Source organism: Pan troglodytes, chromosome 9 (assembly GCF_028858775.2).
Source record: "Pan troglodytes isolate AG18354 chromosome 9, NHGRI_mPanTro3-v2.0_pri, whole genome shotgun sequence".
Lineage (NCBI taxonomy): Eukaryota > Metazoa > Chordata > Mammalia > Primates > Hominidae > Pan > Pan troglodytes.
This window is the reverse complement of record NC_072407.2, coordinates 70,560,656-70,579,869: the sequence shown is the minus strand read 5'-3', so window position 1 is coordinate 70,579,869 and position 19,214 is coordinate 70,560,656. Positions and strand designations below refer to the sequence as shown.

General features: G+C 40.8%; 1 protein-coding gene across 50 annotated transcripts in view; it reads right to left on the bottom strand.

Moving 5' to 3' along the window:
- The window catches only part of PPP6R3 (protein phosphatase 6 regulatory subunit 3), a 153,984-nt gene that overhangs the window by 79,447 nt on the left and 55,323 nt on the right, over nucleotides 1-19,214 (bottom strand). For all 50 annotated transcript variants that reach the window (XM_001173771.7, XM_009423582.4, XM_001173705.7 and 47 more), the window contains one exon: nucleotides 17,742-17,892. The gene's annotated coding sequence lies outside the window, so the exon portion shown is untranslated. The remainder of the gene's footprint in view (nucleotides 1-17,741; nucleotides 17,893-19,214) is intronic.

Below are 19,214 nucleotides of genomic sequence, written 5' to 3'. Positions count from 1 at the left end.
ATGAAACCTAATCACTACGCCACATACATATTCATTCCTCAGCTTCATGCCCATCCTTCCTCAACAAGGAAAACAGAGTTTGCTACTTCAAATTATAGAGCTAAAAAAGTACTTATTTGTTACAAATGGAAATATAAAACAGAGGGTTCACTACATGATCTAAAGGCTGCCATTCATGATGGGATGATCTCAAATGCCACTTCTGAGACACATGACAGGATGATAGCATCACAGGAAAAGACCTCAGTAGAGACCATTCAAAGACCTTTCCTATCTGTCTATATGCTCACTGCAGAATTCTTAAACCAGAGTTTGTTAATACATACTGACTCTCTGTAACCCCCAAACGAAAACCTACGTATAAGCTGGAGCTTCACTACCCACTTAGTGAGGTGTACCATTATCATTATCTCCAAAAAAGCATGAATATCCACATGCTATTTAAAAGAGCCTAGGTAAAAGGAAGGAGGCTGCAAAGGATGGTAATCCATGTATAGCACACATTTTTAGAAGTATGTATTTGGGCCAGGCACACAGTGGCTCACACCTGTAATCCCGGCACTTTGGCAGGCACAAGGCGGGAGCATCACTTGAGGTCAGGAGTTCAAGAACGGCCTACGCAACATAGTGAGACCTCATCTCTATAAGACAAAAAAAAAATTCAAAAAATTAGCCAGGCATTGTGGCACACTCCTGTAGTACCAGCTACTAAGGAGGCTGAGGCTGTTGTAAGCCATGATTGTGCTCCTACACTCCAGCAGGGCAACAGGGTGAGGACCCTGTTTCCACAAAAAAAACAAAGAAAAAAACAAAACAAAAAAAACCCACCCACTTTAGGAGATCAGACAGGAATACATCCTGATTTTATGCTTTTATGAACATCTGCCTCAAAAAAAAATGTTTTTTAAATAGAGATCATAGAGGGCAAAATCATTTACACTGCTAGTATAAACACTGATCAATCCAGGAATAACAGAAGGAAAACAAACTCTGTACCATGGTTACTCAAGGCTCTGTAAAAAGTAGATCCACTTCACAGGACAGGCAGTGAGATCACTGAACATTTTATATGAGCATATAATTTAAAATATAGGCAGAGTTTTTTGTTTGTTTTTTGCAAGACAGAGTCTTGCTCTGTCACCCAGGCTGGAGTGCAGTGGCATGATCTCAGCTCACTGCAACCTCTGCCTCCCAGGTTCAAGTAATCCCTACCTCAGCCTCCCAAGTAGCTAGAATTACACCATGCCATCACACCCGGCTGATTTTTTTTTTTTTTTTCAGTAGAGACGGGGTTTCACAATGTTGGCCAAGCTGGTCTAAACTCCTAACCTCAAGTGATCCACCTGCCTCAGCCTCCCCAAGTGCTGGGATTACAGGCATGAGTTACCGTGCCCGGCCAAGCAGTTTTAAAGAAGCTTCCAAAAGCTCCTTAAGGAACAAGTTTTAAATAGGAATATTATAAAATGTGAAGGGTGTTATAAAAGTCTTCCTTGTTTCTAAAAAAAACTTTAAATGCTTTAAAGGACACATGGCAACAAGCTCACATCAATTAGCAGCAACAGGACCAAGACATATTTAAGGATGGCAGCCACTGTGATGATCCACCTGGACACAACATCTTACAAGAGGAGTCGATGTGGAGGACTGATGTTCAGCACAAAGCTCTGTGGGATGACACAAAGCGGGGGCCCACAGTCGGGGGCAGGGCTGTCTTGTTCCTCTATTCGATTAGTCTAATAATTATGTCCAGATGACATCACAGACCATGCTAGAGAAGCACAGCTCCTCGCACTGACAGCAGCCACTATGCTGCTAGGCTAACAGGACTTCTCTGCTCCAGACGAGGGGTGGATAGGGGCATCCGCAGAAGCCACCCAGTGGGCAATGTAACACATTTGCCAGTGAAGGAAACAAGAGCAAGCTACTTCTAACACAAATATTAAAGAAATAAGGGCAAAGATGAAATACAAGTAACAGGAAAATAACTTTGGGGAAAAGGTCAGTGGATATAAATCTTAGAAATAAATGTTTTTTTGTGACTTTCAGATGAGTGGGAAATGGTAAACAAAGTAACTTTATTATGCCATTTGATACTAATACAACTAACAAGTAGAAAAAAAGACAAAAGTATACCAAAAGATAACTTCAATGGAAGAGGGAAAAAGTTGGGTTTCCATTCATTCCCCAGAGGAAGAGAAGTGGTTCGCTGTCTGAGGGCACAGAATAACAACGCCAGTGCCACCCACCATGCTTCTGGTGGAATAATACAGCTCATGCACCTCTACGTTCTTAAAAATCACAAAACCTTTTTTTAAAATATATTTTTACTACTCTTCCCCACACTTAGTATTAAAGGCAAAGTATGAAAAATACTAAGAAATAAATCAGAAAAAAAGTGAATCTGGCATCAAGCACTTATTTTTAGCTAATAATAAACAGGGTATACATTCACCAATCAGGTGAGAAGCTATGCCTAAAACCTAGATAAAATGACACTTCTGAATTATGAATCAAGATACAACTTTTTTGCCTCAAGTAAAAACTGACTTCCCAAATCTCAACCTTATTATAAAGGAAACTCATTAAACACTGGATTTCTAAAGAAGAGTGATAATTAGTTGTGATGAAATAAGAAGGTGTTGGCAAACCAAATCCAGCTCACAGCCTGCCAGTTATGAATGATTTTGACATTTTTTAAGGGTTGTTTTAAGAAAAAAAAGGAATATATGACAGAGGCCATCTGCAGCCCACAAAGCCTAAAATATTTACTACTTGGTCTTTTGCAGGAAAGTGTAGTGTCCTTTGTTCCACAGGAAATAAAAGTCCCATTAACACCCACTTTGCTTTCTGCAGTCTCCTGAATCCACCCAACGTCTACCCCACAGCCCTTGCGCCCTGCCCAGTGAGGTGCTGACAGTCACCCGTCTCTACTCTCCCCTTCCTGGGGCACTCACCGTGTAGGTGTGGCCACATGACAGAGTTTCCTCCATTGTGCCAGGAACCATCAAACCTCCCATGGTCCTTCACCTGTATCTAGCTAAATGCTGAGGACCAAAAGAACCTGAGGGATGGTAGAACCAAAACATGGAACGTGCCATGGTCCCCAAATCACTACATGGAAGAAAGCCACCTACTGCTGTAAGTTCCTGCCCATGCTGTTCCAGTGAGCCAGAAGCAACACTCCTGTAGCAGAGCCCGTGTGCTCCAGCAGCGTGGCCTAACTGATGAATGAGGTCCTCCAATTCCCCAGCCATCACTTTGTGGGTTTACTACGCTGATTTTAAACTTGAGATTTAAACACAAGAAAAGGAATTCTTTAGCAATTATCTGTTGTAAAGTGATTAATTCCTTTTGTTTTTTTTTTTTTTTTTTGAGACAAGGTCTTGCTCTGTCACGCAGGCTGGTGTGCAGTGGCATGACCCTGGCTCACTACAACCTCTGCCTCCAGGACTCAGGTGATCCTCCCACCTCAGCCTCCAGAGTAGCTGAGACTACAGACCCGTGCCACCACACCTGGCTAATTTTTTTGTACTTCTGTAGAGATAGGTTCTCACTATGTTGCTCAGGATGGTCTCAAACTCAAGCAATCGACCACCTCTGCCTCTCAAAGTGCTGGGATTACAGGTTTGAGCCACCACACTCAGCCAGCTAATTCCTTTTGCTCCCCACTATTCGGAGTTAGAATAGCATTTTTCAAATAAGAACGCCTTGAAATACATTTTCATGGTGAGTTTTCTTTGTATTGGACATACTACAAACTCAAAACCAAAATATATCCACAGCTAATTCCTTATGCAAAAATTATGTATTTTACCTTTTAGCCAAACAGCAAGCTGACTGGAAACAAATGGCACTGGTAAATTAGTCACCCCTGCTGGGCCTTTGCTTCTATGTGTACTCTTTCAAGTAGAAAGAAACCAGGTATGAAATAACAGTTACAAAGTTCAACTGGCCAGAGCCCTGAGGTAAAATGGAGTCCTTTAAAAAATATAACTACTCTAAACTACACAGAAAAACCAAAAAGTCAGAACTTCAACAACTTGTTTTTAGTAAACATAACTATCCTTTAAAATTCACAACCTAGACTACACAGTCACACAACAAATAATGACAGGGATACAGACTGAGAAATCCTTCGTCAGGTGACTTCGTCGTTGTGCAAACATCATAGAGTGACTTACACAAACCTATACAGTCTAGCCTACTACACACCTAGGCTATCTGGTATAGCCTATTGCTGCTAGGCTACAAACCTGCACAGCATGTTACTGTGTACTGAAATATAGACGCAGTAGTGACAATGCTAAGTACTTGTGTATCTGAACAGACACTACCATGTTAAGATGTTGTTTAGCTGAAGTAGCAAAATCACCTTAAAGAATCCCCCAAAACTGGCCGGGCGCGGTGGCTCACGCCTGTAATCCCAGCACTTTGGGAGGCCGAGGCGGGCGGATCACGAGGTCAGGAGATCGAGACCATCCTGGCTAACACAATGAAACCCCGTCTCTAATAAAAATACAAAAAATTAGCCGGGCGTGGTAGCGGGCGCCTGTAGTCCCAGCTACTCGGGAGGCTGAGGCAGGAGAATGGCGTGAACCCGGGAGGCGGAGCTTGCAGTGAGCCGAGATCGCGCCACTGCACTCCAGCCTGGGCGACAGAGCGAGACTCCGTCTCAAAAAAAAAAAAAAAAAAAAAAAAGAATCCCCCAAAACTAATCATTCATATCAGTCATTAGGTAACAGGAATTTTCATTCGTATCAGTCATTAGGTGACAGGAATTTTTCAGCCCCATTATAACCTTATGGGAACACTGTCATATATGCAGCATATGACTGTTCTTAAAATTAGGGATAATTTCTTCCAACAAACCAGTCAGTGGGGCAAAGGGTTTAGTAAAGCCAAACTACCCTCTAATCTTTCTTCAAAATCCTAGGGTTTTTTGTAAGTTGGATTAAGTAGTTTGAAAATGGAGTTTCCTCCAAAAGGGCTAAGATTAAGAAAGCAGTTCACTGGGGAGTCATTTGTTACCTGATGTCACAGATGACAAGGTCTGCTGTTCCCCACCTTCCTGTAACGTAAGACAAGTGAAAACTGCCATCTTATATACACAAAATAGGATCAAAGGATCCATTTGTTGAGTAAATCTATTCATCGAAGATCAACTGCTTTACTTAATGACCCTCTAAAATTATTTTAAAACCTTCATGATATCAAAGCCTTTCAAAATCTGAGGCCAAGTACCTTGAATTCAAGGCATTCAAGCAGTGACACTCTCTGGAAAAAGGTGCCACCCTGTCTCTGACACAGGAACTAGGAACTGGTAAAGTGGCTAAATTATTTATAAGAGGTAGAACAAGAACATCAGTCTATCTGTAAAATTTGCCAAGGCACTGCTAGTCGAATGCTAGCATATTCAATAGGGGTCCAATTATAATTTATGTGAACCACCTACAACCCTTTGTTTTCATCAAATATACAAATCCTCTCAACCTCTTCTAGGACTACTAAGAATCTTAACAGACCTGGATTCTAACACCAGCTCCACTAATGGCTAGCCCTGAGGCCTCAGGAAACCTACTTCATCTCTAAGCCTCAGGATCCTTAGCAAAACAGGTTGTAGAGAGTCAATAAGAAAGATCCGCAATAGCAGCTAGAACATACAGGCACCAACATACACACACTCAGGCAAACAGAAGCTGCTAAGGCAATGAATATATCCAACAATGAAATCAGTGAGCTTTAAAGCTTCCCAAACTTTCATAGGCACAGGAATGAATAGTCTAGGGCCTTGTCAAAATGCAGTCTTGGCTGGGCATAGTGGCTCACGTCTGTAATCCCAGCATTTTGGAAGGCCAAAATGGGCAGATCGCTTGAGCCCAGGAGTTTGAGATCAGCCTGGGCAACAGGTGGCACACACCTGTAGTCCCAGCTACTCGGGAGGCTGAGGTGGGAGAATCACCTGAGCCTGGGAGGTTGAGGCTGTAGTGAGCTATGATCATACCACTGCAAACCGGCCTGAACAAGAGTGAGACCCTGTCCTAAAATTTAAATAAATAAATAAATAAATAAATAAATAAATAAATAAAACACAGTCTCAGATTCTGACTCAATAAAACAGGGCTCAGGCCTGAGATTCTGCATCTCTAGTTCCCAGATGCTGCTGATGCCTGATTTTAAACCACTGCTGACAGCTTGTAATTCATAAATGGAGGATCATTTTAATCTACATCTTCACAAATTTAAATACATATATTCAAAATAATTATACAGCCATGAAAAACATAGGAAAAGCATACTAGTGCAAACAGTACTGTGTTATTTCAGAAACTACCTCTGAAAAAGTTGATATCAGTGGGTTTTCATTCAACAAGACAGAGGCAGAACATACCATACCATAAACATGACAAAAGATAAACTATTAGAACCCTGAAGAAAGAAACTACTGGTGATCCTACCCACAAACGAGCAGTCAACTGTGGGGATGACAAGATCGTCAATGAATTTCAAATTCAAAATCTCCTATTCATATGAACTCACTATGCTTAAATTTGGCAACTTTATATCTAAGTACAATAAACTGTACACTATCAACTGCGAAATAACTGTACCCAGGACTAGCTGGGCCCAGAGCAAAATGTTCAGAGATTCCAAAAAAGATTCAAAGATTATGATGCCTTTCAAGACAGAACCCAAACAGGAGAGCATTAATCCAAGTGTTTCTGAGCATGCGAGACTGCACAGGTCACACACCCATCAAACCAGCTCTGTCTATACCTTTTAATAACTGGCCCCATTGGAATCCTCAAGATAGCAACATCGAAGTGAATATCTGATATCATATGCCAGACTGGCAATAAACACACATAAGATATTTCTAGTAGAAGTTGCCGCTACCTAAACATATGGAGCACAAACAGAACAAAATAGGAGAAGCAGCTGCTTCCACCCAAGAAAACACACAAGAAAGACTTAAGACAACAAAATGTGTTATTGACTTTTAATACTATATATTTAACAAAACACTACGAAGAAAATATTTGACACACAAATTTCACACAATCTTATACAAAGACATGCAAGCACACGCTGCCCAAGTTCTAATTCCTATACACCCCAAGTCTCCCTTCAGCACTCCCTTCTCTCACCACTATTAAAACTACTAGAACTACACAAGCTCTGTCATCCAAGTCAGACCCGTCTAACAGAAATAAGAAATAAACTTTTGAGCCACACATTAAATGTTCTAGTAGCCACATCAAAAAAGTAAAAAACAACTAATGACATTAAATTTAAAAGTATCTAACAGAATATATCCAACAGGGCTATATTATTTCTTTTGGTACTAAGTCTTCCAAATATGATGTGTATTTTATGCTCACAGTACCTCTCAATTTCAACCAGCTACATTTCAGATGTTCAAGAGTTACACATGGCCAGTGGTTGCTGTACTAGACAGCCCCACTCTAATGACATTATGATTCAGTCTCTCTCAGCACTGAAATGGCCCCCATCTCCTTCCACAGCTACAATCACTAACGATGTTTTCCACACAAGGGCCAATGTGGGGTAGGTAAGAAGAGGTTATAGGCCATGTTTTTCCTCTTTTTTAAAATAGAAATATACAGGAGATATCATGTATATTCTTGAAATGTAACAACTTGGGCAGATATTCTTCAACTCAAAAAAGTAGATCACAAGAAAACGACAACTGTTTTGTAGCCTCTAATACCTAGAAACATTTATAGCAATAACAAGAAAGTTTTCAAATCCTTCATCTTGAAATAATGCAAAGAGCTGGATCTTGCATCAAGAGGCACAGGTGGGTCATCATTGGTTTAGACTTAAGGAGCCAAAATTAAAAACAGATGCATGCCGGCTGGGCGCGGTGGCTCACACCTGTAATCCCAGCACTTTGGGTAGCTGAGGTGGGTGGATCATGAGGTCAGGAGTTCAAGACCAGCCTGGCCAAGATGGTGAAACTCCATCTCTACTAAAAATACAAAAATTAGCCGGGCACAATGGCAGTCGCCTGTAATCCCAGCTACTTGGGAGGTTGAGGCAGGAGAATCGCTTGAACCCGGTTGGCAGAGGTTGCAGTGAGCCGAGATTGTGCCACTGCACTCCAGCCTGGGAGACAGAGTGAGACTCCATCTGGAAAAACACACACACACACACACACCCAAAAACAGGTACATATCTCTGAGAATTGATTTCATTTTATAAGCTAATTCAAAATATATTTTCAGAAGAAGCAACAATGCCTAGGCCACTCGAAAATGTTGGGAAACAAAGATACTTGATTAGTGTGGACAAAAAACTAGAATTCTCACTCAACCTCTAGAAAACAGACCTCACAGCATCCCTTGATTATTCCATAAGCGGCAGACGTGTTTCCACCGAACCTCTGGCCGAGTTTATAAGCAGGCTGGGGAACAGGATGTACTGAACAACCAAGCTGAGGCAAGGCTGTTCATACTGGCTCATCTACTGATGCAGTGTCCAGACACCTGGAGGCTGAGGACTTCCTTCTAGGCTTGGATTCACCCATGCAGGAAGCTTAGTTGAACAGTGCCTGACAAGACCCAAATGTGAAACTGTGGGCTCCAGGAGGGTCTGGTGACTGCTTCCAGGCATGCTGAAAGCTGCATGCCACTAAGAAGGGGCCAGGGAGGAAAGTGTCTATTAACAGGAAAAAGCAGAGTCACTCCCACGGAAGTTATCTCTTAGTGTTGTAAGTTAATGAGAAACTCTTCCCCCTGACAGCAAAGCTCAATGCCCAGGGAAATTTTCACAAGAAGGGGCAGAAACATGGAACACAAAGGAGTAAAAGCAGCTGGTCTTTGAAAGCAGCTCTCACTAACTTCTAAGGAAAAAGACCACAAAACACAGAAAGTTCACGCAGTAGCTGTTTCTCCATTCTTAGTGAAGTGTCAATTTCATAAAGGTGCAGCCCCCCCTACACACACAAATTAAATCAAATATCAGGTGCCTACTAGAGTCAATATATTTCTTTAGAGAAGAGGGTAATACAAACTCAAACCCAGTTTTATCGTATCTCTGCAACTGCTTCTTCCAAAGAAGGTGTCAAAAGCAATCAGCTTTCTACCACCCAGGTATTCCAGAATCTTTTCCAGTTTCAACTTGAAACTGCTTTGATATTTCAAGCATTTCTTTGAGAATAAAGGAATCAAATCCATTTAATATGCTATATTAATCAACAGGTATTAAAGTATTAATATGAATTATGCTAAGGAATACAGGAGTAATATGACAGATGGTCCCTAAAGCCTTGAAAAATACAATAAAATTGAGAACAGAGAAAACAGAGACAGGCAGGCATACATTTCAACCTTGTTCCACAGAAAGGTAGCTCAAGGGAGGACAACCTGGCCAAAAATGCCTCATTATATATCAAGCCTAAGTTGAGCCTCAAAATACAGGGAGCTAAGGAGGTGATGAATGGAGCTGCATAACATATTCCAGGCCAGGCGATGCCTCCCTGAAAGCAGTGGACAGGAAGACCCAGTAGCTTCAGGAGTCACAGCAGTGAGAAGGCCCTGAGGACAACAGGAAGGAGCCTTTGGGTAGGTGGTAGGATTAGGTTGGCAACACAAGGCCAGACCACAAAGGGCTGTGTGTGAATGCACGGCACTGTGCAGGCTTGCTGCAGAAGCAGACAGATCCAGTGAGTTTTAACTGAGGAAAGTATGCATTAAAATATCTACAGCAGAGATTAAACAAAGTATTTTAATAACATACAGAAACAATTCTGAACAGAAGCAGACATTGGAAGTGACGTGGAGATGACACTGATGCTGTGGTTAGTACACTCTCAACAGAGTTCATATTTCCTACAAAGGTGAAGACAGAGGGAAGAGGACAAACCTCTTTTGGGTCTGGCCAGGTGTGAATATGACTTAAATATGGGACAGGAAAGAAGGGGATGAAGGTAAGACGCCTGAGGTGGGGCACTGTAGAGACTGGCCACGGTGCTAAGACAGACACTGGAGTCTGCAAGAGCAGATCTGGAGTGTGAATGCGTTAACTGTCAACAACGCGAAAGACAGATTGGAGAGGGGTGAGCCTAATGAAGAGGGGCCCACCAGAGCAGAAGATGATGCCTTGCAATGGCATCTACGTTCAAAGCCAAGGTATCCGCTACAAGATTTCACACTAAATGACCATTAACTTCTCCAATGTCACCAGCATTCTGCCTCCTCCAAGTCTAATTTCCACTTTTTCTTCATTCTGGAGCTGTACTTTGGTGTCAAATGATACAAATTTATACTTGCCTTTAGAATTCTAAGCTGTCTGGGAAATACACAACCCTCAGAAGGCAAATGTCTATATATACACCCCGTACTAACTCCAAATACACTGCTAAGATGCTAACAGCAAGACAAGATGTACAACCTTATCATTCACTTCACTTTTTTAAAGTCAACCACCAACCAAAAAATCCAGCCTTACTTTTGTCAACTAGTTCAAATTAAAGCAATTACAGTAACGTGTTCCTCTCCAAATTCTCATTATGAAACCTTGAATGTACAGGAATTTCTGTGCCTATTTTCCACAATTTCAAAAACTTCAGTCCAAGTATATGCAAAGCATGGGTTATTTCTACTACGAACAAGTTTCATTGAAGTGAGACTGAGGGGTTGTGTGGGGAAAGGCAAGTAATAAGGATGGCACAATGGTAGTCGAGTTTTTGCCAGTTGTCTTCTTAAGAGATGAAGGAAACCGAGGAGAGGCAAGGAACACCCAGCTGGTTCCAGATGCATGTGTGCATGCTGGAGGTGAGGATGTGTGAATACAGGTAAGATGGTATGATAAAAGTCAACGTTAGCCAGGCCCAGCGGCTCACATCTGTAATCTCAGCACTTTGGAGGGGACAGTGGTAGGTGGATCACTTTAGTCCAGGAGTTCAAGATCAGCCTAGGCAACAAAGGGAGATCTTGTCTCCACCACAGAAAGTACAAAAAATCAGTCGGGCATGGTGGTGCACACCTGTAGTCCTAGCTACTCAGGAGGCTGAGGTGGGAGGATCACTTGAGCCTGGGAAGCAGAGATCACGCCACCGCACTCCAGCCTGGCTGACAGAGTAAGACCCTGTCTCAAAATTTAAAAAAAAAAAATTTAAGTCAAAGTAAAATCAGTAAATTCTCATAGGCCCTAGAAAGGTTTCCCATCTGAAGCATCCAAGATTCTTGGAATTTCTGAAACCGGGCAGGATTCCAAGAGCGAACAAATGAGTCAAACATCAGAAAGGAAGCAACAGGTAACTGGAGGAGAGTAGGAAACATGGTTATGATTGGCATGGCTATTTGCAACAACACAAAAAGTTTCTAAGTCTCCAAAACTGAAGAGATACGAGGTGGTCCTCAGCAAATGAAAAATGGTGAAACTGCTTGGCTAGAAAGGGAATTCTATACTAACGTGGTGAAGGCAAAGCTTGGAAAATCCAAGTCAGTGTGGTTTGTATTAAGTGAAACCCAGTTATGTGCCATTTATAACTCACCCAACTTGAGGTAAGTGACAATGGTCATTTATTATTCAAATATCTTTCAGACAAGGTACCCAAAGAAAATGGCCTTTCCTAATCAAGTAGAAATTCAGGAGCCCACTGAGATGCTTTTGGCAAATGGTCAAAAAGAAGCAGACTTCAGATTAAGAAAAGAGCTATCAAATTCTATAATGAAAGACAGATTGGCAACTTGGTCACAAAAAAATCTTTCAAAAGCCCGTTTTTTTAAAGTTTTAGCTATTATCGTCAATCTTCCTTCCCTAGCAAACTTTGATCAGACTGTATATAACCCTGAAGTATTCAGGGCTATCTCAACAGCTTCAGGCTAGCAGCAATAAACTGTTAACCTTCAGGAAGTTCTTTCTTTTGTAAATGTTTTACAGTATGCAACCTAATGTGCAAGAAAAGTTAAAGTAGATTCATAGACTACTGAGACTGCTCAGGAATAAAAGCTCAACAGAGAATGGTCTTTATAGCTCCTTATGAAAAACAATCTTCAATCTCTCCTAGCTATTCCACAATCACATTAACTGTCTGGACACTGCAACTTTATATAAAGGTGGAAACATAATTTTTAACAGCAGCTACCAATTATTAGGTGCCTACCATACTGCCAGACTCTGGGCTTCATGCTTTTAGATACAAGATACTTCATACCTTCAAGGTTTTGTTCTCATTTCGCAGATGGAAAAAAACTAAAATTCTGAGAGGTCAAATGACTTACTACTAAAGACCAGAGCTAGTAAACATGCTAGCAGAAATGGGACACAAACCCAGGTCTGACTAGCTCCAAAGTGTGCACTTTTCCTAGTCAAAGAAGCAGTCATCAAGAGCATGACCCCAGCCCAGCCAGCTGTGTGTGGCCTCAGCTTGTAGAAGGCAGCAACGGCAGGTCAGCCTTGTAATCCAATGGCTCTCAGGACAAGTTCACGAAGAGGAACCATGTGTCTCTGTGCACAGGGTGGAGAATCACTTCCCAGACAAGACAATTGGGCATTCAGCCTGAAGAGCTCTGGACAAGCTCAGCTCTTGTGGCCAGGGGCTCTGATGGCATGGATTCACAGGATGCCACAGGCTTGTCAAAATGCACAGAAAACACAAAGCTAAGAGGAAGAGCTAATAATGGGTAAGTCAGCAGTCACACTATTTGACACAACGAATCAAGAAAAATTTATTTAACATGAATGAATATAAAGTCCTTTTCAGACAAAAACTGAAAAACAAGATAGGAAGAACGCCAGGGAGAAGAAAACTGCTGAAGTGAAGAAAAGAAACAAAAAAGTCCAAAGATTTCAGTTCATTATAAGTCCAATAGAAAGTTCTAATATTACGATGTAACTAATAAGCAAAGAAATCTCAGAATATAGTAACAGATAAATAATGTCTAGGACCAGAGGAGAAATTAATCCCACTGTGGCCTACCCTGAGCACATCACGTCACACCAGGAAATAGCATATCCTGTTCTGAAGGAAAACAAAGAGTCTGGCAACCACATGGCATCCAAAGAGATGGCCAGGACAGCAGAAAGGCTCACTACCTGGAGGGATAAAGTAACTACCTTTGAATATATTTAAAAGCTTAGAAGAGAAGACCTGTCTTGTACTGTACCCAAGGATGAAATAAGAACCAGTAAGTAAAAAGTGCAAATTATCTACAAGCAGTAGAAGCAAAACTTGCTAAAGATGAGGTCTGTGGCTGCATGAGAGGCCTCTCAATTGGAGGCGCCCTGGCAAAGCCTGAATGATTTTCTATAGGAACAGAAGGAGTTCCTGTTCTGGACAGGAAGGTTGTACTAAATGATTAACATGCTGTTTTATAAATCTCAAAATCCATTGGATATAAAAGGTACAATACATGGCTACATTTGGGCTGACATGGAGCTCCAGTAAGAAAATAGAAAAGATTATGTAACCTTCCAGATGCTTAGTGGGTTGAACCCCACGCATTCTCCACTGCTCTGGAAACTCTAGTAACACAACAAAATAAAGGACAAAGGAGAAAAAAGGAAACTACAGCCAAGAACGCCAACAATTCATGAAAAGACAAAAAACTTAAACAATTTAGGAAGTCCAATATTCAAATAAAAGAAGTTTTAGAATAACATATTATAATCTATCACCCACCTCTTGGCCAAGGGAAAAAAAAAAGGTCGGTGGGGGGGGGCAGGGGGGCATGGGTAGGAAATAGAAGAAAGCAATTTTCCCAGAGCTTAACAAATGTGGCTCTCCTTAGGGCCTGCACAGGCCATCACAATGAGTGGTGCGACAGATCCTCCCAAGGTACTGAGTGTAGTTCCATGGTAGCAGAGATGAAGTATCTAAACCTTCTAGTGGTGGGTGGGGAGGAGGGGGACTCACAAAAACAACACAAAAAAAGGACCTAACTTAGGATCAATTCTTGAAACCAACGTTTTCAGACATGGAAGGTCTGACGGATCTATTCACACATTTTCAGGTAGCTACTGCAGAATGTTCTTCACCAAAACATGACAATACATAAAACCAGAAATACGAGACATCAAGAGATAGACGACTCCCAGAAGAAAGGTGAGGAGAAACACCAGCAGTTACGGAGAAGGTCAAGTGCAACCAGTACAGAGGAAGGCATGAGGCAGAGGGTTTGGAAAAAGTGAGTCCAAGAAAGAGACACAGCTGACTGCCAGATGTATCTGACCACACTGAAGAGAATTTTGCAAATTTTGTTAGGGATTCCGGGAATAATTAACCAAAATATACATACCTTTAATACTGACTTTATCCAAAAGGTGAAGGAGGGAAGGAGCTATCCATGTAAGAACTAAAACCTCCTCTTCATAATTAGAAGCCAAGTAGATTACAAACAGCTACATATAGGCAAATTATTTAGAAATGTGGAAATAAGGGAAAACAGCTAAGTGATGAAGGTAGCAGTCCCAAGTGAGTAATTCAGAGATGAGAAAGATGGAACAATTGTTATTTTTTGCTATAAACCTTGTGATACACCTCTGACTTTTTAGCCTCCATGAACAGTCTTCATGAAAGAACTACAGGCAGAATATTTTCAAAGAAGTTGAGAAAGACAACCTACAGTAGAATCTGATAGGACATGCTACAACTGATTCCGGTTGTGTATAGAACAGAAAAGGGCTTAGTTCAACAAACTTAGAAAACCTATAAAAATGTAAGGTGTTTAAAGCTTACAGTTATTCTTTAATTATTCGCCAGCAGGCATCTGGAGACTTTTGAAATTCATCACCTGTTACTGAACCAGTAGCACCAACAGTAAACTTCATGCACTCATGGACTTAACCATCCCAGTTTGCCCTATCCCACAGCAGGTTGATGTGGTGAAGTTTTATTGTGATTTTCTGAGCACAGGGCAAAGAACGAAATTTTTCTGAACAAGAAGAACAGTTGTAAATGACAATTACTGAACACTGGATAGCTATAGAAATCTGCCTTTGCTGAAGTCTCAATGGCTGACATGTGAATCATCTACTACATTAACGTCATTTAAACAACTTTGGTTGATAAGGAAGGTCAAGCTGCTTCATACACTTCCTGTAGGAGATGAGCTCTCCATTCTCATACAGATTGGCAGTGGACATGTTTTCTGAGCTGAAACTACAGTTACATAGCATTTTGCAGATCCTGATGCAAAGGCAAAGGCAATCTCCATATTTCAAAATCCATTCAGTTGTGCAAGTAAGGAGCTATCGCCTAAACTATAATTAGAAATGATTAATTTACTATGTAATGACATGCTAAAAAGCAAGTATCAAGAGAAGAATCCAAGAGAATTCTACATATGCCTTCCAAATAATGAATATACTCAACTGAAGTAATATGCTTGGGGACTGATAGAGAATGTGGGAGTACCTACCTCTGTAAAAAGACATTTCCAAAGATGAAAAATGTAAAACCTTGCTGCAGATCAATATTAATAGATTAGATGTACCTTTGCAATAGATTTTGATGAGAGCAACTCTGACTTTAAAGACCAATTAGGTGAAATATTATCCCCCTAGAATAAAGAATTCCAGTCTTCTCACTAGTAAGAGAGAGCTGTATTATAGAAAATTGAACTAAATTATTACATTATGAATCTCATCAATAACAAAGCCTGTAAAAAATTGTTGTGTCTCTTCGTATATAAATACCTTCATAAAATCCTCTTTTTTGCCTCTTGGCCCACAAAACCTAAAATATTTATTAACTGGCCTTTGCAATAAATGCTTTGTTTGCCAGCCCCTGGTCTAAAGTGCCCTATACCTACAGTGCTGTTCCTCTCCAGGAACTCTCATAACCACCTGGCATTGATTCTAGGACTCCTGGAGACTTTGAAGGGTTCACTCTAGTGTAGGACAGCATGCTGACGAGCAGAGATGTGTAAAAGGAGGAGGAGGAATAACTAAAGGTAAGAAATTGTTCCACAAGCTGCCAAAGCTAAGAATCTCTATCAGCAAAGAAAAACAAAATAAACAAGGAGAGAGAGGGAAAGTCTCAAATATTATCCTGAGAAATGCCTCTGACATTTTAGCTCCTACCACCAAACAATTAATGATACCTTATCTTGTGAAAAGTACTAAAGATACAAAGAAGTTACAGCTGTTTGCTCACAAAATACTTAAAATGTAGTTAAGAGAAAAAAATAATTCTAAAATAACTTAATGAGATGCTCTGAGAGTTCACAAAGGAGTGATCACAAGGGAACTGGAACAATCCAAGGTGGTTTGACAAAAAAGGCAGGAAGAAAGCTGAGCCCCAGAAGACGTGAATTCAAATACAAAGAACAATAATAAAACTCTGTGAGGCCGGACGCGGTGGCTCACGCCTGTAATACCAGCACTTTGGGAGGCCTAGGCAGGTGGATCACTTGAGGCCAGGAGTTCAAGACCAGCCTGGCCGACATAGTGAGACACCGTCTCTACAAAAAATACAAAAATTAGCCGGGCGTGGTGGTGCACGCCTGTAATCCCAGCTACTCAGGAGGCCAAGACCAGATAATCGCTTGAACCCGGGAGGTGGAGATTGCAGTCAGCCGAGATCGCACCACTGCACTCTGGCCTGGGCAACAGAGCAAGACCCTATCTCAGAAAACAAACAAACAAACAAAAAAACTCTATGAGACAAGGGGCCACAAGGGGAATGAATACTTGCAGAGAATTCTCCACATGGGATTCATCCGGAAGAATATTGAGGTAAAGCTGAGGAAATCCTAAGTCATGTACGAGAATCTGAATATCAGGGGCAAGAATTGGACATCACTGTTTAAGCTCAAGGGGAACCTGCAAGGGTTGAGTAGGACTGTTCTTCAGGAGCTGGGGCTGAGGAGACATCATATGCAAAGTAGTATTTCAGATGCCTAGGAAACATCCACCTGCCAGTGAGAAGCAGAGACCCCTCACAGCAAAACCACCATAGTATCTCTCCAGGCAACAAAGTCTGACCTAGCTTTGCAGCTGTGGTAACAAAAAGAAAAAGACAGTTGCAAGAGTCAACAGTAGAACCAATAGGCCCTGGTAAATCACTGCTCATCAGGATAAAAAGAAAGCCAAGTAAAAAGTGACTAAAATTTCAAGTCTTAGAGCTAGCACCAGCACCAGTTCAGGAAGGTAGATGATTAAGTGATTTTTGTCTACCTTCTAGAGATACAATGGGGACAAGTGAAATTTGATTAACTATGTTTGCATGTCCCCCAAAAGGACCTACTGCGCCACTTCTGCCACTTCCTAGTAAATGCCAACTGAGCCAAAAGTCAAATATGCAAATTCAATCTCTAATCTTTAATAAAAAATTCTAAAGTGATGGAGATTAGGACTCAGAAAGACAAAAGTGGCTGACCAGAAGTCAAACGTCCTTTCGCTGGTATAAAACAAAAACAAACACAGAGACAGAGTCCCGGTGCCCTGGAAGCAGTGGCCTGGGCGGCGAGTCTTTCTCTGCATGCTACTACTTCAGCTTACTAGGCCTGGCTGGTCTTTGGCGCCCCTCTCAATAACCCCCTATAAACTTAGAATCCCTTGAGTTCTGTAGATTTAAGATATACCAAAGCAGACTGAAGAGGCTGTCATTTAACTTCCTAAAAATACCACAGTACCACAGAATCATATTGTACCTAGCTCAGAGAGACTGGTCTCCACCTGGTTTGCTAAGACTCCAGGGTCTCACAATAGAACCACAGCTTTCCTTGATGTCATTAATGGAAGGAAACTCCTGCTAATCGTAATGGTCTTACCTTTCAAACCAAGTTTAAAAATTAAAAGAAATGTTTTCTTCTTTGTGGCTCCTTGCCCATTACAGGTTATCCTGGTAACAGTTTTCCTCCAATTTACTGCATTAGCAGATTAGCAGGAATAAAGTGGGATATGGATATGAAACAAGCTCTCCTGTAAAAGAAAAAAAAAAGCAGATAATCACATATGTTCTCTTTTGGTGTAATGATAGCTGCCATTAAAGCATACTGGGTCAGGGTCTTGGGCCACACAGAACTATACCGCAGGGAATTAAAAAGTTCTAGTTAATCACTAAAATTTTTCTATATGAACATAAGAAAAAAAGCACTGTCATCTCTCTACCTTAGCTTTTATCCTACCCTAAACAGTAGCTCAGAAGTAAATACAGATGTCATAATAGCACTATCAATGAGTGAAGAAGAAAAATACATATTCTTACCTTTGTCTTCTGAAAGCATCAATTCTATTCTTATCCAACATAGGGTCCACTATAAAGGCACCACACTTTCAAATACTAAAATTTTACAATTTCCTTCCTTTAAATGCCCCCTGGCAGTCCACTTAATACGTTTTATCAGGAAGCGTGAGTAGAACATTAAGATCACTGAAGTTCTAGCTATACTCAAATTCAGTCTCTAGTGTCAATTAACCGAACACTGCACATGAAAAGAATAGAAATTATCTTTCAAGGTATGCACTTCATATATAGCTTAATACTGTGGAAAAAGACTTAAACTGTGGACATTGAACTAATTAGAATTCCTCTAAGTAGTGAAGCCTGACAGGGCCAAAAAAAAAGAAATCCTCTAAGAATGCAATCTACAAGGCATTTCCAAAACTGCCTTTCCCCCATAAAACTCATACTACATTGTGATAGCAACATTTTCCCTCAAGTAAGATAATAAATCATGTTAAACATTTGTTAAAATCAATCAACAAAAATAACAGTAACAAGCCTCGGTGCAAATTAAAACGAGTATATTTAATTTTAAAAATAAAATATTTTACCAGTTAGGTGGTTTTTGACTATACACTGCAAAAAGTATAATCATCCAAATTTTTGCTTAAAATGAGAACAGACCATGTGGCTGTGCTGCTGGAGTCCTTAGACAAAACAGAAAGGTCCTGTATGGCAAATCCCTCTTCCCTCCAATTTAGGATCATGTATCACATCTAAAGTCCTATTTCCTTAATTTCCTCTCATCTGAAACAGTTCAACGTTTTTTTCCATTCATTTCACTGACATCTTTGAAGAATATGGGTTATGTGCTTCTGGCAGTAGTACTACATAAATGAAGCTTTGTTTCTCCTGGAGCATCACAGAAAGAGACAAGATGATGTCAATTTGCCCCATTATTGGTGATAATTTCAATCACTTGGTTAAAATTATATTTGCCAGATTTCTTCACTATAAACTGAGGATTTTCCTTTGTAATTAATTCATAATATGTAGAACAATACTTAAGAGACTATGT